Raw genomic sequence first — 21,347 nt, 5'->3', positions numbered from 1 at the left:
GATTCTTTTACATATGATTAAAGAAAAAGTGGAGGAAACCCAAGTAATGATGGTGTTTGACAATGTCTTTCTGTCCTGTAGGGCTAGACATTTCTTCAGGTAGTTAGAGGAGGCAAAATACAATGTGGAGAAGAGTGCATCAGGAGACACCTCCCCTGCTCCCCACTCCTGCCCATAGAGTGTGAGCTATTCCAGCTTTGGGCATCCTCACTTTGTGTTCTGGATATTTGTTTACTTTTGTTCCATTCTTCTTCCTTTCTTCTGTGTGAAATATTTTGCATTGATGAGTAACACGATATAGTATTTAGCTGTGAACAGCATCAGCTGCCAGTGGCCTCGCAGGCTGTAAGATGTAGAAATAGTAATAAAGTGTTATAGAACACATCGACGATAGTATGAAGAACACTGGAATTCGTTGGCTTGTAGCAGCAATTCCCTGTTGCTTCTGATATTAGTTTATTGTTGATAATGTACTTATTAAAAAAAGAAAAGCACCGTACTGAGGCAGAATTTTAAAGGAAACTGGAAGGATTATACACTACTAGATAGATTTTGCCGCTCAAGCTACATGTGGGTAAGAGTTGGCAGTGGGTAGTATGCAGCAATTGACTTTTACATAGATGACTACGGTACCAGAATGTTGACTGGTGAGAGCTCTACTTCCATTAAGCAGTAGGAACTGTTTCTTGCTGTTTTGGGCAAAAAGGTTTTATATAATTAGAGTTGTAATTAGAAATGCCAGACCTAATGTTCTGTTGCCTACATTGGTTTGAGGACTATGGAAAAATATTCACTTCTGACAGAAGTTTGCACCCACTAATTACTTGTGAAAAGATTTGGATGGAAAACAGAGCCTCAATCTTTCAGTAAAAGGAAAAGCAATTAAAAGAAAAAGCAAGCTGTTACGTTATTCGTGTCTCTGGATGATCTGCGCCATAACTGCATTGTTATCACTCTGACAACATTCCCTTATTCATAGCATTCAGTCTGACTTTTCTTTATTCTAATGTCCCTGAACATAGCTGTGTGATAAGAGTGCTGAAACGTGGGAATAAATTATATTATAATGAAAATAAGACTTGGATCCCAACTGACCAATAGTTCTGTCCATCTTCTCGCAAATGATCCACAGGGGATAGAAAAGACCGATTTGAGGGTTACTCTTCTTGACAAACATTCACAAGTTTGTAATTTCCTCTTGAATCAATAGCTCTTATTGACAGCTACAGAAGTTAGTTAACGTATGCTGTCATGTAAAACTATTTCAACTTATTAGGTATGCAAAGGGGTTTGAAATCTTTTCTTTCCCCTTCCATGTAAACATATACACATGTATCAGCCATACTTGAAAACAACTTGAAAGTGAGGTTGAGTTGCCCAATACCTTCTTTACATTTAATACATAAATGAAAAGAAGTCTCTACAGTAGGTGATCCAGAATATTTAAAATCCAAATAACCTTCTGGAGGAGCCTATTTCTCTCTGCTGGTAGAAAAGGGAACCTTGGGGAATTTATCTCTTTAATTAGGCAGTGCAGGAATTTAAACTTCATTAGAAATCAGAGGATACGTGACGGTTTAACTGTTGAGGATAGCACTCGGGCAAGAGTTCTGTCCATCTAACAGTAATGTCACATTGGCTTTATCCATCTGTCGAGTGTAGTGACATGTATGTAGGTCATAACGCTGCATTTTTCACAAGGATTTAGAGTGACCTACACTGATACAGTTACGGTGGAAGCAGATTTCTTCAGCTGTGACTTGGCTTCTTCCATTGCTGTGTCTGGTTACAGCTTTACTTAAATTATTAGGATACAACCTTAAGCTGTAAGCCAATATACATAACACCAATATTGGCCTTAAACCAATATACTAAATTCAATAACAAAATGAACTGTGATAATTATAATGTATTTGACCAATTCTTTGAGTTCTTGCCTCAAACAGCAGCATATTGCTGTTCTAAAAGTTATTCCTGGAAGGTAAGCCTTGCACAAGACTTTCCATGAGAAATTTTGCCCAGCTCTCTTCTCCTTCCAAAAGGCAAAGATGAGGGTGATAGATACAACTTCATGTTTTGCTTAGGGTCAAATAAATCTTTAAACTTGCTAGTGTTAGAACACGACCTGTTCACCTGCAGAAGTACTTCGCAGGTTGCAATCTTCTGCAGCTTCCTATAGTTACAGGGAGTGCAGGCATCGCTGTCGAGGTGGTTGAATGAAGAACTGGGGCCCTGTTAGGCACCTCCCAGGGTGACAACCTCACGTCGGGTGAAGCAGGCAGTTGTATTCGCCAGCCTGCCTTCCGTTTAGTTTTTCTGCTTCATCAGGTTGACATTCATTGTAATGCACTGCTGGTCTTTGCTGAGAACACTGAATGATGTGTTCCTGTGAAGAAAAGAGATTGGAATGAAAAGACTGATATCTGAGCTGTCTCACTGCACGTGCAGAGTGTTTAATGTTTTTATTTTTATTTCTAGCATGATTGTTTATAAAGGGTGAATTTTCCGTTTGGTACTTTTTCAGCACAGTTCCACTTACAGAGCTGAAATGACATATCCATTTATCTTTTCAGTTCTTGGATGATGAAAATACAATAGGAAAAGCAAACCTTATGTTAATTTTCTGCCATGAACAGCTCTGCTAAAACGTAACGCCTCCTTCCTCTCCCACCAAAAGCCCTGCACGCATACAAACACTTACTACAGGCTTCCTGATAGCATTTAAATAATATTCCACTTTCTTTTCCCAAGTTTTCAGCTTTTATCTTTAAAATCTGCTTCCTACAATGAGGTATGTTAACTGTTTCATAAAATATAATTTTGTTGTAAAACAATTGATTTGGAAAAGAAGTGCCCAGAGAAATACTCAAACTTACGGCAGGCAGATATTCACCTAGTTAGCCGCTACTAATCCAAAACTAGGCTAGTCTCAATTAAATTCTGTTTGTACAGTGTTTAGTCCCAAAGGGGTTTTTGCAGCCTGATTTTGCTTTATGCTGCTGGTTGTTATACAATAGCTGAGACATTTGAATGCTCATCGAAGCTCGTGTCCTTAATAGAGCTCAGGAGAGTTTGTAAATTCCCACATCAGTTGAACGGTTAACTGCTGAGATGCCTTTGGAAACTGCAGCCCTACATTTCATAATATTTCCTTTGTTGTCTGCCTAGGTGACAGAAGCTTTTTAAACAGAAGAGCAATGAAAAGCAGATACTGAATAATCTTGTTTACACACAAGAGTTTTTCTGTATGTGGATATACTGGCATTTATGAAGAACATTAACTCTGGAACATTTATGCATTTATGCAGCCAAAACCTAGTTTTTACAAATATTTGCCTAGGATCAGCGCATTAGCCACCAGAACAGATTTCAAATGTCTGTACTAAGTTTTATAGTTATCTCACAGTCCTAGTTTTGCTATTGAATGCTGCTGTAAGCTGTGGTGTCCTCTGCGTGAGCTGCAGGAAGGCAAGTCGACTATCTCTGTAGATGGCAGAGGAAAGAAAGTGTGGCTGGATGCAGAGGCTGAACTGCCCTGCTCTATCTAAAGATGCTTTTCCTGAGAAGCAAGGCACACTGCCGGATCCCTGCGGGGAAGTTTGGCCATATCTGTGATGTGGGTAGACAGTTCTGAAGACCCTTTCATCTGATAGATTTCACAAGTACTAAATTCATTATGAAAGGATTAAGCAGCTTAACTATCATCCCCTTCTCAGCAGCTTCTTTCCCTGAAGATCTCCCAGGGAAAGGGTGCCTTGCATGAGTGATGCACCGAGTGTGGCCATATCCTGTGGACATCGATTTAAAAGACCAGTGTGGCACCAGGACCACCTTTCATCCATAACTACCTCTGGGCTAGACAGAGCTGGTGCTCCTCTAAGGAACAAAAGCTAATTTCAGTCTCATCGTTATTCATGTAATGTGCTCTTTCATTTTTGATGAGGAAGGATATCCTCTTAAATGAGTTTTGAATCTCTGTGAGTATTTTACTGAACACATGCATAAAATATGGTAGGCTGAGCAGAGAATAACCCAAATTCCTAAATCATATTGTATGGCATCCACTCAGAGAAACTTGAAAATTAGTTTGTTTTTCTTTTTAACTTTTGCTTTGATTTATGGCATGCTCAGTCTGACTAAGGATCTTAATTAATTCTAGCTTGATCATATCTACATGTCTGACTCATGTACTATGTCTATATTTAAAGTAGCTACAACTACTAGATTTTTGACTATGAGGATGCCTTTTCAGATTAAGAATGTAAAAAGTTCTAATTTATTGCCTCTAATGTAAGGTGCAGCATGCCAGAACATTAGATTAATGATTGGACAAGGTCAGGAACCTTGGATTAGGTGCCTGCCTGTATGGCTATTGCTTTTTTTGTCTTTGAAAAGCTCCTTCTCCAAGGAACAAGGCAAATTAAATCAAACTTGTTTTGATAAAAGTCTATTTTAATAGAAAAGAAAAAAAAGGAAGATTACAATTGTGAATGTCTGACAATATAAAATAATCTTCCTGATGAATATTTCATAGGAGTAAAGAACAACCTCCATAATACCTGGCAGAGACAACTGGAGAAGTGTAAATTATGTAATTAGAAGCTCTGTAACATTGTCTACTCCTGGTAGTAAATCTATGGCTTTGATGATAATTTATTTCAGTTCTCTGTGATATGCTAAGAAACAATATCCTCCGAAATCTGATAGTATTTATTGACTTTCCAAATCATGTAAAATTTTCAGTGGCCATTTTTTTTTTGTCAATTAATTCACCAGTTATTTTCCCTGTGTCTTAAAAATTGTAAATGATTTTGTTTTTTTCTGCGATGCTTACTGCATGTCACTTCACATATTTTAGCATTAAAATATTCAGAAAGATGTGGCAGAATGGAAAGACTTTTCATGCTGAATTTTCAATATCTGATGCTTTGACAAATTTTCCTTTGTTAAGAAGCTGGAAAGTTTGTTCTGGATGAAAATTTCTCCTTTTTAATTTCTATTTGATTATTTCTACAAAATAATGATAAAAGTATTCTCAAGTTTTCACAAGAATATTTTTATAGATTCATTTTTGGGTCTGATTTTTGAATGAGATTCTTTATCTTAATTGTTATTGAATATGTCCATTTTAATTATGTTCTATCAAATTATTGTGATAAGGTTTCTACATTGTTGTGGAATAGCGTCATACTTCAGAGAGTTTCTAGCATGATATAGTAACTCACACTTTCTAACACCATATTTCTGGGATTCCTGTAAGTGTTTTTATTCAGGTTAATACAGGTTGTTTAGATTAATTAAACTGCTAGTACAATTTTCAAATGTTAGGACTTCAACATTTTCTTTCAGTCGACTCTAAACACTTGACTGATACTTCCTTAGCATTCTCACATCTTGTGTTCAGATAACATTTTGCAAGACAGCACTGTTTAAAATGGAGATGCAAATTCCTCAGCACAAATCAATGCTGCCAATGAACTTGTTTGGCTAAAACAAACCATCAGCAACAGAGCTGAGATGAAAATTTTCACTTTGCCCAGAAGTGCTCTCTTCTAGAGCAGCTCAGACTCTGCCTTCTAGCCTGTCCTCCCCAGCTCCTATGTGTTGTTCTCTTACTTCTTTTTCCATCCTGTTAGAGGTCCGGACTACTCTCCGGTGTTGTCACTAAAGTCCCATTCCCACAAAAAATCTTCATAGTGAGCTCCCAAGATTTTATTCTTGGCTCAGATGAAATGAAAGGCTGAAGTAAGGCTGAGGTATGGGTGCCGAAACAGGCCTTTTAAAGGAAAAAAAGAAAGAAGAGAAAAAAGAGAAGCGGCAGGGTGGTTGTAACTTCTTCAGGATAAGTATGTCTTTGTACAAAAAAAAAAGTATATGAGCACCAGGTACTGTGATACATCCCTTCCTCACGATTGCAATAAAGGCATATTTGAGAGTTTATATTGCTTCGTAGTGAAGTAAGATCAGATTTTCTGCATGATTCAAGTAAAGCTGACTTTATAAGGGCTGTCTGCTTCCCTCCTGTCAAAATAAAAAGGGAAGCAAAGCATGGCATCGACACAGAAGAAAGATGCCCATTGAAGCAAGAAAACAAAATGCGCTCTAGCTAGCTGTCTGCTTTCCCTTCCTTCTCTCCAATTGTATTTTCAATAATTCGTCCAGCTTTTTGCACAATATCTTTTTTAGCACAGCGTCAAGGATCACAAGATTTATTCCAGGATTATAAATTTCTTTTAGGGGTTACTGGGAATTCTAGGATGTTTCTTCCCTCTCACTTCTGGGACAGTCAGCTCATCTTTTGCTCTTCTGTATCAGGTTTGATGGGATCTAATGAATCTCAGGCACTTTCGCGGTGGTCGAGGCATGATGAACCCTTCTGGAGTCAGCAGGACAACCCAGGGCACTGCTGGGGATTGCCCACTCTGGGTACCCAGTGTGGTGGGGACCTGTGTGGGGTGCAGGACAGCCCATGCCTCCCCCAGTGGGGTGGTGAGGGCAGAGCCAGGTTTCACCCGGCTCTGGGAGAGGACAAGGGTGTTAGAGCTGGTCCAAGCACTCACTTGTACCTTCAGACACTCTTTCATCAATCAGAGAAATTCTCTAGAGCAGCTCAAGAACACAAATTAATTAAACAAGAGGGAACAATCTATCCGAGTCAAGCTTCCATTCAGGATGATCCATCTTTTTTCAATAAATACTTCTAAAAGTCACAGGAAAAAAGGAATGGCGAGGAGTTTACACAGTTTTGAAAGAAGAGCTTAGCGAGTGAAAAAATGATGCTTTCGTTGCTTGACAAAATCCAAAAAGGTTTAAAAAGCTTGGTTACAAAAGGGCAGGTTTAACATAGACAACCTTTCCCATCTGAACACAGAGTAGGATTTATTAATTAGTAATTATTTCTGTAAAGGACAGATTCATGCTGACAGCAGTAATGAAAAATTCATGACAGAGACTTAACATTTCTAATCTGCTGGATTACTATAAGGAGGCGGCCAAACTTGGGCGACCAGCCAGCACTAAGAACACAAACAAATATCATAGTTCCCATAGTAACTGGGATCACCTTGGAGATGATTAATACCAGTCTGACTTACAACGGGTGTTCCAGAGATATCACTCTCTGCTGATTTAATTATGACCCACTGTAACGTAGCTGAGCATCTCTGAAGAAAAACAACTTTATAATTCTCAAGTTTTTTCTCTCACCCCTTGATGGTAGTCCAAGATGGATATTCTTTTGTTTCAGGGTTGTGGGTTTTTTGGCTATTAAAAGCCAACAGAAAACCATATAGCATACATCCCAAAGTCATGCATGACACACTGGAATGTAAATACTGAAGACCATTTAAGAATATTTAGAAATGTCTTTTTTTTTTTTTGGTTGGTTGGTTTTAGTCTTATAAAAGCATATAATGCACATATCTGTGGTACTCTGAGGAAAACTATCAACAGTTTTCATACTTAATCAGCTGGTGCTAGGAGAAGTTTTGCAATCCATTACAAAAATGGAGCTTTATGAGCAGAATTCTCTTCTCAGGTTTGACAGTTTTAGCCAAAGTAAAATGTTAATTTCATAAGAGTTTGTGAATTTTTTTTTGTCATAAACTAAAATAAAAAATAAAACTCCAAATTTTTTAGCAATACCATCAGAAAATTTAGGTATTCTATGAATAAAACACTCTTTGTGCTTCAGTCACTAACACTAACACTTCCGGTGTCATTCAGTTTCTCAGTGAATATTAAATCTTGTACCTTAACATGTTTTTCTAAAACACAGAAATTGCCTGAAAGTGCTAGATCTGTACTAAGAACTTCTACTATTATCATTGAACTAGCATAAAATTCAGTTTTCCTTCAATTTATTCTTAAAGATAAGTTTTTCATTCCTGATACATGAAAATTTTAAAATTTAACTGTGACTTGTAAGAGATATGACATCTTTACCAAAATGAGCTCTTATCTCATGTTTACATAAAATATGGTTATTGACACCAGTAGTCAATTTGATTTGAGGCACGATAAAATTTTCTCCATTACTGAACACAAAAAAAAATAACTTCAATGGTCTTAGGTAAATAGTCACAATGCATTTTATTCTTTTTTAATGTTGAATATGTTTCCATGCTTACCTGGTTTTAGAAAATTGAAAAGAATGAAAACATTTCTCCCTGTTCATGAGTACGATTAGAGAATGTTTCTCTGTCTAGAATCAGAGGCGTAGTAGCCTTGGTTTTCCTCCACCTCTGGATGTGGTCTTAAATGTGTCAAGTGAAAAACAGGATGGAGAAGTATATAAAATACTAGAATAGCTATGAGGACTTTTAGCTTGTATTCTTTATGAGTGAAGCTGCTGGATAGATCAGATTCTGGGAAACTGACATTCCAGAAAGTAGTAACACCAGAACTGTGAATGCTGACTGTCTCAATGAAATGATCAATGGAAAGGTACTAGAAGACTAAGCTAACTATACTAATAAATCTGCAGTGGCCTCACAGGAAAAAAAGAAAAAGTGTAGATAAAGTAGAAATAACATAAGGTTTGAAAGATGCATTTAAAAGATAAATGATTGTAGCATACAAACGGAAAATGGAAGGATATGAAAGGGTATGTGAAGAGAAAGGATAAGAAAAGCTAACAGGATTTAATTTTTGAAGTATTTTAAGAGGGAGACAAAATATTTGCCAGCTATTCAACAATGGATGAATATTAATGGATGAAGGAATGAAGTCTGAAGCAGTTAATGGATGAAGGAATGAAGCCTGAAGCAGTTAATATCTTTTCAAAGACTAATCATAAACAGTCAACTTATATAAATAATATGAAAGTAAAAAGAGTAAAAAACAGGCTAGATTTTGGATGATGCTCAAGTTAGTTTCTATAAGATATTTTCAAATTATTTAGCAGTTCTCAGATGAGTTACACTAGCCTGAGAATGGAGAAAGGCTATTTCAGGACAGAGAGTGGTGATGTGAAAAGCTGTGGATGATGGGTAAGCTTGTGAAAGGATCGAAAAGCCTACATGTAGTAATCCTTAAAAAAGGGGAAAAAGGAGAGCCAGAGGTTTGGCTCTGGTCAAGTAAATGTCTATCTCTTGGAAATGCTGAAATAAATAAGCAAAACATGGGTGAGAATTAGCAGATAGTGAGGAAAAAGATTTTTCAAGAACAAACCATATCAGGCTGCTGTAACCTCTTTCTAGGACAAGATAATATGCTTTGTGAGTGGGAGAAAAGTAGTAGCTGTCTTGTATGTTTTGAAATTGTTTCATTACACACTCATGCAATCCAGCTAAGAAAATTTATTCTCACTTACACTAATAGAAAGCTACATGAAAAAATGAGTACAAGATCATACCTTATATTAATGATTCAAGACCAATTAAAATTAACCCAGCAGTGAAAATGCTCATCAGGAAAGACTGGAGGCATGGATGAAGTAAAAAGTAATAGGTTTAAACTGAAGTAGGTAAGATTTGTATTACGATTGATAGGAAAAGCGATTCAAATAGAAAATAGATATTCAAAGACAGCTTTTCTCCAGCTTTCTGGAAGTATGAGATCTTTCTGGATTATTTGCTCCTATGTGATGCCTTGCATTGAAAACATTTATTCCTCCTAAGGAAGAATTGCCCCATGCCTGTGTTTAATGTTCACTATCAGCTCTCTGCTTCCCTTGAATGGTCACAATCCGTTCTCACTTCCAGGTAAGGAAGAGCTGCTGCTCACTGCTTTGTGGTCTTCTTGACACCTTTGCATAAGTCTCCCACTTTCCTCTCCTCCTTGCCTCTCCATCCGAGGGACACTGCTTGAAAGTTTTCAGCAGATTTTTGTCATGAATTTTGTTGGTACACCTGTTAGTACTACAAAGCAGGGAGACAGATGCCACTGCCTCTGAAAATCCCTTTCACCTCTACTTTTCTGTAGTTCCATGTGAACAAGATGAACTTGGAGATTATCATTCTTCATTAAATTGGAAAGCTCACCTATTAATAAGTAAACACTTATCTTAGGAAAGGCTGTAGGTCCTTGATTTGTATCTTTCTTCTGCCTTTCCGTTTTTGAATTTAATTCTATCCAAATTGATGGATTCTGTGGAGAAGAATGAGAGTGATTTCTTCCTGTACAAAAAAAAGTCTTCTGAGTTCTTATATTCAGTTCTTATCACAGGTACCCCTGCTCCTGTAAAAATTTCCAGCTAGTAAAATGTTTTATGGCAAGAACAAAAATCAGATTTTTTTCAAGAGAATAGAGTATCTATCCTGAATATTTTGGTGAATGTCTACATGCTGTTATGAATTTTAACAGATTGCTTCTACATAAATGTTTTTTGCTAACACAACCATTGATCTAATTTTGCATTTGGGCATGGGAGTAGGGATGGTAGATCACTTCTGATTGACTTCTTATATGCGCTGGTCTTACCTCATTTATTTCAGCGGAGTTGCTCCAATGCAAGCTAGCATGATGAGCCAACTGTGTGCTCCGTATCGGGAGCCATATTTAAATTTGGTTGTGCTAATTTAAGATCTCTAAGCATGCCTTGAGGCTTGCAGTTTATTCTTCTAGTGCCTCACATTTTCTTATGCCTATGTAATAAATGGATAGGATCCCACATCAAGGCATGCATGCACTGCAGTGGTTTGTTGTAGGTGTAGAGTCAGAGGGCAAGAAATTCTACGCAAGAGTCTACTCTTCTTCTTTCAGCTTCCACTGGGACAGGTCACAAATGTCCTACATTTATGAAGGCATAAGCATCTCTTCCTCTCCCCAAAATCAGGGGAAGTGTATCTCCTTGCAAAACCAAGCTTTTACCATTTCATCCTTTAGCACAGAGAATCCTTTAGAAATTGTCTTTCCCTTTTGTGTGGTGGAAAGAGCACTCCTTTCCCTTTCCCCTCTGTGTTTTTGAAAATCATGTCATCTGTCTTCATTATAGTCTTGCTAAATGCTTTCCTTGAGGAAATAGAGGATATAAAAGCAGTATTCAGTGTTGTTGAAAATACATTTTTGAGCTGAAAGTCAGAAATATAATTCAAAAACTATTTCTGACTAGAAAGCATGATAGCTTTTGACGCCTGCGTCCTCAACTCAACTCAAACCCACTTCAGTTCTTGTCTGGCTCTAACTGCAGGCTAGATCACCGATATCACCTCTATTCCTGTGCACGTTTAACTTTGCTGATGGGAATGCATTCATTGGCTTCAGTGTAGCCACTCACAACAGAAAATTAAGCATGTGCATAAACATTTCTAAGCTGGCTACAAATTATGCTCTTCTCAATAGTGCCTGAACAGCAAACCTTGGCTTGGCTAAGAGTCTGATGGTGAAGTGACACACTTTGTCAAAGCAATATATAGCAAAATTTTGGTCATACTTTGCATGGAAAGAGTTTAAACACAAATAGTTTTATACTTTAATCAACAGAGACTAAACTGGACCAAAACTGGAGATCTCCAAACCTTACATCAACAAAATGCCAATCACGACCCTCTGCCATTGATCTCACGCAAAGATTAATTTTTGGAAAGTCACTGTATATATACAGCGTCAATTCTTCAAAGGCTTGTGTTAATATATGTGTACTTTAACACATTACTAAAGAAATGTTTTCTCTAGTTTCTCCCTGCCCCAACTGACATGAATCTATTTGCTTGTCTTCTGTAGTATTTTTGTGAATAATTATGCTAAATTTCGGAAATGCCATAGAAAAATTCAGTAATCTGTTCGTATGTTCCTGACAGCTCCCTTGCTGAGTAATGGGATGATACTATATTGATAGTAATTCAAATTATATAATAAATGCATATTAAAAATAAATCAAGGCTGTTATGTATCTCAGTGCAATGTTCTGTGTTTCCTAATGCCATCCTAGAACTCACATCAATGACAAATATGTAACAGGAAACAATTTGTTGTATTCTATGTATTATTTTGAAAAACAGAAGGAAATCTGTTTAAACAAATACAACCATATGTCAATATGAAAATGTAGCTGAAAGGCTGATAAATTTTTCCTATGGAAGGATGATTTATCGACTGAAGGTTGAATGAATCTTCTCTGTTCCAAGAATACCATCAGCTAATGTTTTGAATGCTTCAAAAAGCAGTCCCCAACTGCTTTCAACAGGGTTTAAATAGGTGCTGTGATCCACTCATGAGAAACCTCAGATTTTAATGAAGATAAGCAGTGCTGAGGCAGATGCCAGTGCTCCAACTGTGTTTTTTTCAGGATGACCTTTTATTTACAGAACACTTGGATGCTGGAAAAATTTGTTCTTATTTTTTTTCTTGATGAAAATTGTTTCCTCACAGTATTTTTCATTCTTTTGTGTCCTGATACTGTCGGCAACAATGATCGTTTATTCGCTGATAGTGCTGATAAGGACTGGAAGCAGTTAGTTGAGCCATGTCTAGATGTAAGGATTCCATTGATTGAAATTTAAACAATATTTTATTCTCCTAGAATACATTTTATCCATGGATTGCAAGCACTGAACTTAAAACGTAAATTTAACTAATCTTCATGAAACCACAGTCCAATAAAGAAAAAATACTATCATGCCCATAACGCCTACCCAGGTACAGAGCAATAGGCATACCTGTAAGAGAGTAAAGACCTGTTTTGCAGACATAATGGCTGCACATGGCACCAGGCATATCTGGCACCATTCTGCTGTGAATAACTAAATGCCACAGCAGAAAGCAGAACCCAATACTCCTCTCTCCAGCTTCCCAATTTGCCCACATTTGACTGCCATTCCAGGACGGTAAATAAAAATAGGCTAGGAATCTTAGTGATATATTTCTATGTAAATACAGTCTAGCTGCAGGCCAGGGTTTTGATCACTCATTCCTTCTTCTGGAGACACATAGTGGTAACTGATTTTTGGCTTTTCTTCTTAAATAGCTGATAACTAGTAACACATACCCAGCACTAGATGTGCCCTAATCATCATATGGACTGACAAATGAATATATGAGTGAAAGCACATTTAGAGGGGAGAAAATGAAGGATGATGGCCATCTTTTGCAACTACAGAGCTGTTAAGATAGGCATTCTCCTAAACCACAGGGAGATTCTTTTCCCTCTAGATGTACAGAGTTCGCTTGTACAAATTTGAGTGATTATTGATTTTAGCAGGGAGGTATGTCTTTCACACTGCATTGTTACTTTTATCACACATGAAACCTCACAGAAACTTTGGTGCTGGTAATAAAAAGCCCCATTACAGGAGGGCTAATAAGATTTCTGAGATGTTAAAGCCATATGCATTATTCATACACTACAAAAGGAAGCACTGGAGCCCTCAACTCACTGTGGAAGCCTTGGAGGCTCTAACAGTGTGGTTGAACTTTTTATGCAGCAGTCACAGGTTAGGAGTGTCAAATGAAATCAGTATATTTTCACAAAATTGTGACACTGACAATCTAAGAAAGGGGTACTACAGCAGGTTTCTTAACAAAGACTGGTTTAGTAGTTGGATTCCTAATTCCTGTACCTGATTATCCAGATCAGCAGTGGCAGTTCTGCATGCATTTGTCTCTCTCTTCACCCATCTGCTGCTCCTCATTGACCTTAATGGTCCTTAGAGAGAAAAATGATCTGAATTTCTGTGCTGGAAGAAGTGATTGATGATCATGAAAACTGACAGTGCTCAGTACTTCACAGGAGACACTTAGAAAACTAAAGATTCCTTTAAGAACTGTTTAAGAAAAATACCTGGTGCAAATGGGGTTTGGTTTGTATCTAAAACATTTTCAGGACAAAATGTGCTTGAAATACCTTTACTTCAGAGATTACCAGTAATTTAAACCACTTTGGTAATCTTGTCCAGGTTCATATTCTCCATCTCAGAATTGCAATGGGTAGAGTATAAATTCCTCGCAGCTCACTCCTTTGTAACTGTTGTTTTTATTTGTAGGGGTTTGACTAAGGAGTGATACTCAAGGAGTAATGGGGGGTACTACATTTTTCCTAAAGGAAGGGTGTTGGAATTTGTCTCACTCTTGACAAAATGTCTCATCCCATGACAAATGTGCTGTTTGCTATGATAGTGTCCTGAGCATAATAAGATAATACACTGCCCCATTAGTTAGTCTATTCTCCTTCCAAGCTATGTATTACACTTCCAGAACACACTTTGTTACTCTTTTCATAGAATCATAGAATCATAGAATGGTTAGGGCTGGAAGGGACCTTAAAGATCATCTAGTTCCAACCCCCCTGCCATGGGCAGGGAAACCCTCCACTACACCAGGTTGCCCAAAGCCTCATCCAACCTGGCCTTGAACACTGCCAGGGATGGGGCATCCACAACTTCTCTGGGCAACCTGTTCCACTGCCTCACCACCCTCAATGCAAAAAATTTCTTCCTTATATCTAATCTAAATCTCCCCTCCTTCAGTTTAAATCCATTGCCCCTTGTCCTATTGCTACACGCCCTTGTAAAAAGTCCCTCTCCAGCTTTCCTGTAGGCCCCCTTTAGGTGCTGGAAAGCTGCAATAAGATCACCCTGGAGCCTTCTCTTCTCCAGGCTGAACAGCCCCAACTCTCTCAGCCTGTCTTCATAGCAGAGGTAATCTATGCTCTTTTAAATCAACGTATGCTCTGATCCTGATTTCTGGTATAAAGGCACATTTTAAAGCTACAAATATTACCTTTGAAGTTCAATTTAAATTATTTGATAATGATTAATCAGTTGTATTTTTCATAACCAGTGGTGTAAGACTTTTGACTGATGACTAATATACAATCCCTCCAGGGAGTGGGATATTATTTTCTGTACTTGAACTAATTTAGGCTGCCATTTTTAGGTGATATCTGAGGCCTTAAGCAGCTCTATTTTAAGGAACTGAGGTCACTAAAGCCAGAAGCTGATAGAAATGAGACATACAACTCCAAATTATGGAGTTGGCAACTCCTTCCTTGTTTGATCTCAGGGTTGTCCAGTTTTGTAGGTATCAGGAGGATCACTGAGGTGAACCTGCTAAGTAAGGCAGTAGGTGAGAGATTCAGAGTCACTGCTTTCCTCCATCGAGAGAGTTTAAATTTCAGAGAAGTTTGAAGGAGAACAAAATTTAGGAAACCACTAAGTGGGAAAAATGAGGGTGTCTGGTGACCATGTCAGGCAGGTGGGAGGTATCGAGATGGTCCCTTGCTGGTGGGACCCAGCTGGCTCTACCCAGCCAGGGAGCAGGGCAGGCTGGGGAGTAGTTGAGGGCAGCCACAGTTTCAGGCATCTTTTTCTAGTGGTAGTCTGCTGTTTTCCTACTATCACTGCATCACTTCTTTTTCGTCCTCTTCTTCTCACTCCACTTCTCCTGCTTCATGGAATCTTGTGGCTTTCCTCAAAGAGAAAGTTGACACAGTACTTGTCCTTCCCCTTATTTAATTCTCTTGATGACTTCCTCTCCTACATCTCTCTTTTCTCACTTTCTGACATAAACAGAGATTTCTTGGCTGCTTTTTTTTCCTTGGCTCTTCTTCACAAGTAATTTTCAGCTCCCCTTTACTACTCATGGTTATTCTTTTGACACTTTTTGCTCACGAGTCAAACCTACCTAAACCTGACCAGTGGATCCTCTTCCCCCTCCAGCCCCTTCTGCCCTTCTCCCATTCATGTATCAGCTCCTTGGCTGTCCTATATGCCACTGTCTGTGTTCTCACACCTCTCCATTTGACTTCCATGTCTTGCTAAAGTTGCTTTCATTAAAGATTATAAAAATCTTCTTAAATAGAGTGGGACATTTAGTACATTGTGGTGGTTACACCTGCACATTGCCATCTTACCCTACATGTTTAAACTGGTCTGCAAGACCAGTTTCCCTTGCCATGTTATTGTCATGGTTGACCCTCCTGCCTAAGAAGCAAAGATCCACAGAATCACCACAAAACCCTGCCTATGGTCTCCATGATGCCTCCAAACCAATCTTGAAAATGTTATGATTGCTGGTGTACTGAATTCACTATCTTCCATGGTAAATAATGTTTTCTCATATGTTCTCTATATTTCCCCCACGGTTGAAGCCTGTTGTCATGGTTGTCATGAGGCAAGGATGGTAATTTTTACACATTTGCAAAGCATATAACACAATGGGACCAACTTCAGTCTTTCAGGAAGGCTCCTGAGTGCTAAGAAAGCACAGTCTGCTCTTAGAATAAGTGACTCATGTTAGCCCTTTGTTTAACATGGCTTGAGAAGGCAGATTTTGTCCTTGAGACTTTGTCCTACCAAAATCTGCTTCTTAAGGGAAGCAGATATTTTTATTATTGAAATCCTTAAACTGATACTAACTACACTACATCCTCAGTAGTCGTAGTTGCTTTCTTTGAACTTTTGCAGATCAACCCAAACTTAAATTGCAGACAAGAAACCTTTCAGGTTACTTGCTCATTAGTGCAGAATTAGTTCCTTTTGAAACTTTGACAATGAGAATTTGAAGTAACTAAACACCACCGTGATTTCTGAAACAGCACTTGCACTTGTATTGATCAAACAATAGAACAAAGACTGTCTAAGCCCTTAGTTCGTTATGAAAGTCTCATTATGAAACTTTGAAATGTATTACTCCCATGTTGGATAATTAGTTTGTATGTCAAATTTCAGCTTTCGTTTCTGTCTTCTTCAGCATCAGTTTGCCTTACCACAAGTGCCAATCTAAGTGGATTTTGTAATGCTTGGCTACAAACAGAGCATTTCCCTGTTCATGCTTCTGTCTCTAAACATTCGCCCAGCACTGACTAGGACAGTGTGATTTTACTACTATTTTTTCTAGAACTTTAGCTAATTCCAGGCCATTATTTGAAGTTGTTTACTTTTTCAGCTGAGAGTAGTGAAAGTATACAAAGAGAAGTGAAGCAGAGATTCAGTCAGAACTCTTTCTAAATGTTTCACAAGGCTTTCAAGGCAGCTGCCTTTTGCAGACTCCCATCTGAAGGGTATCTGAGAAGGTGACAGTTACATACAGCCTTCTTGTATATTTTCTAGCTCAACCTCTTCTTTAGGTTCCTCCTCCTGTTTACGTACCTGACCGGTCCCCGAAAACTCAGAAAACACTTCTGGCAGGCCTGGGTGCCTGCAGCCTCCTCCCAGGCATAGCTGTTATTGAAACAGGCATGCCAGAATAATTCAGCTACCTGCAGGCCCCTTTCTGTAGCATTTGCATTTTCCCCACAATATATCTGCTTCCTCCCACTTCGTAATTATTAAGGCTTGGTCCTGCAGACATTTCATTTTAGAAGTGAAAGGCTTTAATCTAAGCTTTCTCATTATTCTGGGATTTAGTCAGAACCGGGTGTCAGGATCGAATCTACTCCATTACCTCATGGCTATCTGGGAAAAGAAACTATTTTTTTGAGAGCAATGTCTTCAGGCACGCAGGCATTCTGGCTGTAAGTGCCAGCTTCTGCACTCCTGCACTTGCCACTGTGGGCAAATAAGAATATTCATGCTTGTTGGAATGAAATGGAAAGAAATACACAGGTTTTTTGGTCAAAGGAACGGAAAGATTTTACTATCTGAAGTTTTTTGTTTATTTTGTGAATAAGCCGCAACATCGACTTTCCCAAGGATAGTTATGCTTTGATTTTGCTTTTAAACAAACTTACTAACCCAAACTGTAGCAATAGTAGTAGTATTCTAATATTTAAGCAGCTTATTCCTATAGGCAGGATAATATCAAGGAAAGAATGCTGGAAACTAATGATGGAGTTCAGTTAATAATTCTCCTACTAAAACAACCAAGAAATATAGTTAGTAAAAAATGTTAAGTATAAGCCAGCATTAAGTCATTTCTTGTATTAACCTGGTCTAAAGAAAAGATTATCATTAATGGACATTATGAGGTGGTATATCTGGTCTTAGATATTCACCAGCATTAATGTGAGGAAGACTGTTACTGACATATCTTCTGATAATGGTTCAACTCTGACTTCCTAAAAATCAAATTGTTTCTGACTTGAGGAACAGGCTGACTTATAAGAAAGATAGTGTAATTATAACTAAATCTTCGAAGGACTCTGATTTGGAAGATCTTTTAGTGGGGGACAACTATTGCTGTGTGTGTGTTCATAGCATCTGACATAACAAAGCCTTAGTCCTGAATAAGAACCTATAAACACTTCATTAATAGTTAATACTATTAATAACAAAAAAACACCACCAACATCTTTGGAAAGAAGATCTACTCCTATCACTATTAATATGTGTATAATCTAGAGATTAAGACGTGAATTCTTGGCAATTCAAATGTTCCATTACATTACTTGTGTCAAATCATGTCCTGTCTCTCGTGGGACAACGTGGCTTTAGTGACTTGTTCCCTTTCCTGCCTGATGAAAAAATATACATAATGAGTGCAAGGTCTTGTAATAAAATTGTGTCCTACTTTACATACTTTATTTTAGTGGTGAAACCTTTCAGAGTTAATGTCATGTTCAGGGAAGAAACTGTGGAATTCCTGGTCAACCATGTTCTTCATGTAGTTAATTTTGCAAACCAAGACTTCACAATCAGAATCACACTAAGAACAACCTCTGATCAGAATTCTTCAGAATTTTACCTAGGATATTTTGCTTCTGTAAAGTGATATGTGTGCATTTTATTTACAGTAAATGTGATTGGAAGGTGTTATTTTTCATAACTAGTAGAAGTGTTTCACTAACACTGAACTAGAAGTGCTGCAGACTGTGTTATGCCATATACTAAATTATCTATCTTAATTTACACTGAGTTGTCAAATTTGTTTTGTCCAAAAATTTTTCTTTTCTGAAAATGCCCAACTTAATTTTCTTTACATTTTCCCTCACTACTATGAAATGACCAGACACACATAGCTAATTTTTCAGCATAAAGCATCTCCCAGGTAGCCAACTGTGATGAAACATTTATTTTTCAGTCCTGCAGACAATAGATGCAATGCATTTAAAATTTAAAAGGTGTATGTACAGTTGCCTAGCAAAACCTGAAACCTTATGGAGCAAAGCTGAGATCTAAGCTGCTTGCTGCAAGTGTAGCTGTTTCATTTCCGTCCCAATTTAATCTGAGTTAATATTTAATTTTCTATTTCAGAAACTATTACCATAAGCAGCTATTGGTTTTTGTTTTTTGGGATGAAGATGGATGCAAGAGGCTTACAATTTTATTTTTTTTCTTAAATAACACTGTCAAGATTTTCTTAAAACACGTTCATGTTGCATAACACAATTCACTTTGACATCAAGCAAAGTATTGTTTTAGGAAGTGCTACAAACAGTCATTTTGTCCAACTCAGGCAATAATTGGACACAGACAAAACATATCTGTGATCTTGTTGTTTTGTTTTTTTTTTTTTCCACTGATATCGTTGTTGATGCAGCACAATATGTATAGCTGGCTTTTCTATAAATGTGTCTTGCTGTGGGATATACTTTCTCACATGTGGGTGTGCACTTATGTCAAATGGAGAAAAAATACATTTGAATTTAGTCTGTAAAGTCTTCAAAGTTAAATAACTTAAAAAATCCTGTTTGTACAACTGCAATGAAGGAGTACCATATTTCCTTGAACTGAGCATATGGCGGGGCTAAAACAGCAAAATGAGATTCATCCCAACAAAACATACCTTCCCCTTCCTTCTTTTAATATGGTTACCAGAATTCCCTACAAAGCTTACTTTGATAGTCTCCAGACAGATAAACAGATGTGGAGGGAACATACTATAAAGGTTACATAAAACTGGCATGAAATTTTGCTTGGGAAGAATTTTTTCAGACCTCTACCAAAATTCACCATTCCAGCTTTAGGTATAATGTTTCTGATATGTTGCCTTTGGACTTTTCTGAACATTGTTGCTTTGCAGATGTGAGGCAGCTTGACAAAAACACAGATGGCATACGAAGAGATACGTTCAATGGCTTTTTCCCTCAGTTCTCAGTGATAGCAAAGGCAGAAGCTTTTAATTATACATTTCCCGTTCCTCCTCTCTTGGTAGAGAAGTTAAGGTAGGTCAAGATGTGAAAATGAAACACTGCTTTGATTCAGGAAGGAATATTGCAGCTGTGTTCCTGTTTGCTCTACACATCGACATACCTCAAGGCTTCGTAATGCTGCAGAGTTCTTTATAACCTTCCTGGCATCTGAGCAGTGACTGATTTATAACCAAGTACGAAAGCCATTACAGACTCTGAAAGTGTCATTTACATTATATAGTAGACTGTCTGGTTTTAGAAAAGGGGCAAACTAATTCCCAGGATGCTCTCTATGACTTTATTATACCAAAAAAATGTCTTAAAAAAGGAAGAAGTCCTTGGCACTGGGCACAGCTAAAATACAACGTGACCCTTTTTTTGATGTTTGCTGTTCTGTAAGAGCCTGATCCAAAGCTCTCTAAAGTTCCTGAACGTTTTTTTTCTTTATCTTCAGTGCACCCTGACTGGGTTCCAAATGTAGAAAATAACGACATTTTTCCTTAAAATAGATTGTTAGCGTGTATTAAGTATCTGAGACATATGCCTAACACATCCTTTGTCCTAAACATAGTAACATGCCATGTGTCCTTGCATGCTCCAGAGAGCTAATGCTTTTCACTGTTAGAGTTCCAGTATCTTTTATTGTAGGCTGCTTATTTAAGACTTCATTACGCAAGTCACCTCCAACCTTCCTTTTTCGGATATCCGCCTTTCAGAGATGAAGACAAAGCTGTATCTTCACTTTTAATGTTGACAACACTGAAGTACGTCAGCATCTAGACAGCTGGTGGAATTCATAGCCATAGGTTGAGTGGTCAGACTGCTCAACAATTAGAGAGGAAGAGGTATTTGTGACTCAGATCTTCAAAAGCTCCGTAGACAAGGTTCGCCATTGTTGGAGAAATTTCTGGTGTGTTGGAAGAGCCAAACTGCAGTGTATCATTTATCTTCTGGGGCAGAGTACTCATAAGACTGTTATACTGGGGCAGACCAAAGATCCAGTGTCCTGTAAGAAGTAACCAACAGAAAATGCCTCAGGAAGAGAGAAAAAATAGAGCAAATGTATAAAGTTACTTCCCCAGGACACTCTCCTGGCCTCCAACATTTTGCTGCCCAGTCAGAGACAGTGCCTTTGTGTCTAGTAGATATTAGTGGATTTCACTGCTGTACGCTTGTTCAGTGGCATGCTAAACCCAGTTTAGTTCCCTGCAAACCCAGGTAGGCTAAGTAGAGTCTACAAAATGGCCATTTAGAGCACCTCAGAAAGATTTTTTCTGCCTACTGATCAGTAGAGGGATACTAGGCTTAAATTTAGCATGAACCTTAGTTCACAACTTTTTCCAAACATCCTGAACTTGGCTCCATTCCATCAAAACCCACAGCAGAGGACAAATGGCAG

The sequence above is a fragment of the Tauraco erythrolophus genome, chromosome 2, assembly GCF_009769465.1.
Source record: "Tauraco erythrolophus isolate bTauEry1 chromosome 2, bTauEry1.pri, whole genome shotgun sequence".
NCBI classification, from domain to species: Eukaryota; Metazoa; Chordata; class Aves; order Musophagiformes; family Musophagidae; genus Tauraco; species Tauraco erythrolophus.
Note: the sequence above shows the minus strand (reverse complement) of the source record.